The sequence below is a fragment of the Chelonia mydas genome, chromosome 1, assembly GCF_015237465.2.
Source record: "Chelonia mydas isolate rCheMyd1 chromosome 1, rCheMyd1.pri.v2, whole genome shotgun sequence".
Classification (NCBI taxonomy): Eukaryota; Metazoa; Chordata; order Testudines; family Cheloniidae; genus Chelonia; species Chelonia mydas.
Genome location: NC_057849.1, coordinates 104732124 through 104737938, shown reverse-complemented (window position 1 = coordinate 104737938; position 5815 = coordinate 104732124). Strand labels below are relative to the sequence as shown.

Sequence of the window (5815 nt, the reverse complement as noted above, 5' to 3'; positions counted from 1 at the left end):
ATATAACTCTACTACATGCATTTTGCCATGGTATTATTATTGATCCGCAAATTATGAGTTTTTAAATGATACCTCACAAGGCTTGCCTTGTACCAAAACAATGACAATAGTGTGTAGGCTGTGAACACAGACGTATATTCTGTCACAGATGGGCTCAAAGCAGAACACAGAATTTGACATCTCACTCCTTTCCCTTCTTGAAATTCTGGACTACAGATACAAACTTTACAATCAAACATTTCTAAAATGGACCAAGCTGGAGCATCAAACCCAAGCACTCTGCACTTCAGGGAACATTGCACTAAAATCTGATTCCAGATCTGAATATAAACTTCACTACTCTGGCTAATCTCTAGTATTAATTGAGGCCAGAATAAATGTTATTCATGATGAGCTAACTCCTTAGCAGATTTTTTGCCTAGAAATATTTTATTTAATATGTTTTGAACTGAAACTTCACTGAACCTATTTAGAATTTCCCCATGTTATTAGAACACAATAGTCATAACCAAGTACACCTTTCAGAACTGTTAATTAAAAGGGAATGTTGGGATAAATAAACACATATGCCAGGGGAGAAAACCTGGATTTGTGCAGGAAATGGCCCACCTTGATTATCATACACATTGTGAGGAGAGTGATCACTTTACATAAGCTATTACCAGCAGGAGAGTGGGGTGGGGGGAGAGAAAACCTTTTGTAGTGATATCACCCATTTTTTCATGGTTTCAAAAATGTCTTCTGTATTTTCCACAGTATGCATCCGATGAAGTGAGCTGTAGCTCACGAAAGCTTATGCTCAAATAAATTGGTTCGTCTCTAAGGTGCCACAAGTACTCCTTTTCTTTTTGCAAATACAGACTAACACGGCTGTTACTCTGAAACCTGTTCTTTTTAGAGGTCAACAGTTGGGATCTCCTGCAGTGCTTATGTTAATTGTTGTCCAAATTTTTACCAGGAACTGTTTTGTCCATATGGCACTCGGTGAACATGTTTGTAAATATAGGGTCTGTAGAGAGAAATGAAAATAAGAAAACTATAATACATACAGAGAAACCTAATACTTCACCTGCTCTATTATGATATATAATTTGCAATGGTGATTAAATATGTGTGTACACATTATATACATGTATACAAGAGGAAAATAGTTATTTATATAGAGAATGTTTATCAGAATAAAGAGAAATACGTACTGTACATAGAGATGCAGATGGAGGCTCAGATTATTGGGAATAACTAGTTCCCAAGGCTTGAAAAAAGCAAAAGGGACTCTCAGAAGTGAGTATAATGTCCAAAACTTCACTGCAAGGACATTGTTGCCCACTGGAGGTCACATTTCTCAACCCAAGAGGCACTGTTATTCCCTATAAAACGTATATAGACAGATGTTTTTAGTTAGTTATATTGCTTGAAGATGAATTTCTCCTACAAATGTGTATTGCAAAAAAAGCATACAAAATGGTGTTTGTCCCTTGATTCTCATTTATGATTTCTAAAGATAGTCTTTTGTTTACAAAAAAAATTTCTTATTTGTTTTTGTTTATTATTATTTACAATTTGTTTTTTACATTTATAAATACAAGGTTCTGACTTTCATTATTTGCTGAAGGACTGTGGCAGGTTCTTTGAAAAAGCTGAATGGTGACATCTTAGCAAATTTAAACTTGAGATACTGAAATTCAATATTGCCTTTATCACACTTCTACTTGGAACTAGGAAAGCTGTTAGTCAAGTTTCAGCTTCAAGCAGTGATATCATCATCCAGGTCTTTCAAGGATCTTGGGAAAAACCTCCACCAAAAAGAAGTCAGTAATGATATTTTCTTTTTTATATGAAGAAAAGTGGAAAATGAAACACTTTGAAGAAAACCCCAAACTTTGAAGCTAGATTTCTTTTTTAACTTCATAAAGAAGTAAACAAAACAAAGATTTAGATTACTTTAGATTTCCTGATCAGTATGAGATAGCAGCTGGCCAGAACCAAATCTGTATACCTGTAAACTCTCGAGGGATGGTTCTGTTCTCACTTCCCTCATGTTAACCAATACATATATATTAGGCGTAGTATACACTGTATTAACAGGTATTATGTGCCTGCTATTAGTATGTGTGTGTGTGTGTGTTTTGGGAAGTTATGTTTACTGAATGTATTATGCTCTCCCGACTATTCTGGTCACCCATGTCTAGTATCCCACAACACTCTGCAAAGCTGAAGTCAGTTTTGGCATTAGAAAATAGGAGGCCTGCCAAAGCCAAGATACATGCCTGGTGTGTCCTAGCACAGGCTGGGATGTACTTCTACACCGAACTGGTTTGGCATGAAGTGTCCAAAACAGAGATAAGGAAAGTACAGAACCAAACAAGTTAAGGAACTGCTATTAACTAATGGGTTGTAATTTAGTGACATATAGAGAGTTTTGTAACTTCTAAAACCATACTATAAATACAGCTAGTTTAAATGCATATTTCCAAATCACACCTTCTATGTAAGGTGTGATTACACTTCAATAATTTGCTTCCCAAATACTCACCAGATTGACCATTCATTGCTCCTCTGTCTTTGGTGCACACCTTCCAAGACTGGGTAACACTTACCACCAGAATTCCTGGCTAATGTTGACTCTTGTGACTACCCCTGATCAGATGGCCCTGATTGTAAAGGAAAAAGAGGATAATGTCAGAAACCTCCTCTCATCAGGCAGAAGGAAAATAGTGACATGCTGCAAGGACATTGCAAACAGAGTTAACCATCTGGCTGTCTCCCGTCTCACTGAAGTGACTGTGGCTTCTGTTCAAGAAGAAGGTGAGAAGCCATGAGGCTGCCAGCTGACAATGAGAAGTACTTATGGAACGACTTTTGTTTAGTTAGAAGGGATAGAACTGAAGTAATGCTCTGGAAGATGTTGGCCTGAGGTGTAGGATGCAGGAGGGAAAGCAATAGGAAGAGGCTACACATTACAGATTTTTGTCTACTGTGTAAAAATACAGTAAGTATCACACAATTCCTGATCTCTCATCTTTTGTCATCTGGCTTATTTGAATAGTGGCCAATCCCCCTATCCGTTGGAGAGCTTTGGGCTGAATGGACAACTTCCTCACAGGAGAGAACCTGTTACTCCTGGCTCAGGCAGAGCTCTCATCTCTGACCACTGCCTGATAAGCTGCCTTTGACCTTATACTAGATCTGGCTGAAAAAAATTGATTTTTTTTTAAAGAAAAAGTTGACCATTCTTTGTGTGATATCTTTGCAGAAATGTTTCCCTCTGGTTTATACAGAGGCACCATTCTCCTCCACTCTCTTTATGCCCTGCAGATCCCTCCTGGGGCCTCCTACACAGTCACAGCATCCAGCCTTTTTTATCCACAGCCTCTCCCTTGGTTCTTTGCTGTTTAGGACAAAAAAACCCCAAGACAAGCCCCCTTGCTCAGCATGCTCCTTTCTTCTTCTTCCTCAGACAGCCACACTTCCCTGCCTTCTTCCTTTTCTGAGGTTGGCCAGCTTGGCCTACTCATTTTTTGCTGCCCAAAGGAACATGTCGTTTGGAAAGAAAGACGTTTTCCTCTGGGTCTTTGGTTCTTCAATCTGACTGCATGAACTATCATTACAAACTAATGAGGAATGGGCATTGCACCTGAAATGACTCAGCAGCCATTCCATGGTTGAACCACCATCAGCAGTGGGACAGAGAGACCATTGAAATGAACATAAAGTAGTTGTCTTCTTCTCTTACCTCAACTCCTTTGGCTTGTGCCTCTCTTCCATGACACCCAAACTCAAAGGAGATAAAGAAGAAGCCATCAGTATTCCCCTCCCCGCCATTATGATCTCCTCCTGGGTAAAAACAGAAGGGATCAATTTCTGGCACATCTTGGAGATTTCCCCTGCCTCTAGACATCAACCCAAAATGCCTCTAATTTCACATTCCACCCAGTGCAGGCAAACTAAAAAAAAACCCTGAAGGTTAAAAGCACCTAGATTCCTTAAATAAGTTCAGGTACATTTGTCAGTGCTTCCCACCTCACATGTAGTACCCATATATGTATCTGTAGGTAGTCTGAGTAAATTACCATGATTGAGACTATACTTTCAGGGATCATTTCTATAGTTTGTAACTAGAGAAGTGTAGCCGAAAGTGTCTTGAGCTGGTGCAATTCCTGGCCACCAGGTGAAGGAGGAAGGTGAATAAAAGAGAGAAGGGAGAAAGTCAGACATGATTCAGCTACAGGGAGTAACAGACACATGGCAGTTTAATTCAAAAAAGGCCTTTTCCTACTTAACTGGTATTTACATGGCGTATTTTTCAGGATTCCAGAATGGCCACCAGGTTTCCTGGAAGTGATCTCATAAGACACATCTCATCTGTTAATATCAGCATTTATCTTCTTGGGCAAACTTTGCAGGGCGCCCATTAACTCTGTTGAAGAGTATCTTCCAAGTGCTAGGCAAGGCATTATAGTTAAAGATGGTAGATGCTTGCTGAGAGTATCTGTTTCTGACAGTTCTGTTATCCTGTAATAAACAGATTGCATATTATTGTTGGACCTGTACAGTTGCATTCAGCTCACCATACCTATGCCTCCCTCCTTCCACCTAACAATAGCCTCATGCAGCACAGAACAAACAAAAATTGGATTTCACTATAAGTTGTATATTTAAAACTGTATTCAAATTGTATGCTACTATTTTACATTTCAGGCTTTTGCTTTTAATGCTCATCCTGCTTGCAGGCTATGGGGCACTGTTGGGGGGTATGACGTCTTCATCTAGCAGCTGTCAGTCAGCAGACAGATAGCCTAGTTGGACCTCTCTGTTTTAATGAGAAGCCTGCTTCGTCTCTCTCGGTTTTGGAGTTCTTATGTGTTATCCTTCTGAATTCTATGAAATAAAGTAGTGCTACATTACAAACTTCCAGCAAGAATATTTAAATTCTCTGTTTATATGCCATAAAACATAATACTATAGTAGTGTGATAGTCCTTCCCAAACTATAATAATGGAGTTTTTCCTGTAGCTCTGAGTTATTTGGCACAGACTACAAGAAGAAATCCAAAGATTTGCAGGAGAAATTTCACTTTTTAAATCAGCAAATAAAAATGGAGGAGAACTAGCTGCTAGCACACTCCTTTATTTCACTGGCAATATAATGGCTATGACTATGCATTTTTATGGACAAAAAACAACCAACCAAAGCCATGACAATCCCCCACCCCCAATCATGAGAACTGAATATATAGGTTAATTGTCTGAGCTGTGTTTTGACAAAATATTCAGCTGTTTTGGTTGTCTCAGAACCTCAGATCATGTTAATGTGCTTTTTTCTTTTCTTACAAAAAAGTACAATGTGATACTGAAGTCTCTTAATCCGATGTGATTTGATTATAAGATAGGGGATAATAATATTGAAAAGGTGAATGCTAAGAGTTTAATTCTCTTGGGATATTAGCTCACACTGTACAAAGGCTGTAATGTTTTCTGGCCAGATTCTCAGCTGGGACGTGTAGCTCCATTGACTTCTGTGGAGCTATGCTGATTTATGTGAGCTGAGGATTTGGCTTATTCTGTTTGTTTAGTTGAACTGAAGCTTCCCTCCTCAATATCATTCACTTAAAATAATTTAAATAAATAACTTCCCTCAAAGTGTACCTATAAATAAAAAAGCCAGGCGATAGCACCTTGCTTAATTTAGTACATGTGCATGCTCACATGCTAAAGCTGTTTATGATAATAAATGCACTGTCTAAGGCTCAGAAATCTGTTTTCGAAGTTCAGAGCAATGTAGCCTTGGGTTAAGTAGTTGTGTGGGAGTGAATATT

The 5815-nt window shown here is 38.6% G+C and overlaps 1 long non-coding RNA gene and 1 pseudogene across 1 annotated transcript; one reads left to right on the top strand and one right to left on the bottom strand.

Annotated features, from left to right (window-relative positions):
- Window positions 1–817: 817 nt before the first annotated feature.
- Window positions 818–4506, bottom strand: LOC122462082. Its single transcript, XR_006284425.1, has 3 exons — window positions 4292–4506; window positions 2534–2651; window positions 818–1009 (listed from the first exon to the last, which is right to left on the bottom strand). It is a non-coding gene; the product is annotated as an uncharacterized LOC122462082 (long non-coding RNA).
- On the top strand, window positions 4078–4180 carry LOC114018501 (annotated as a pseudogene).
- Window positions 4507–5815: the final 1309 nt, after the last annotated feature.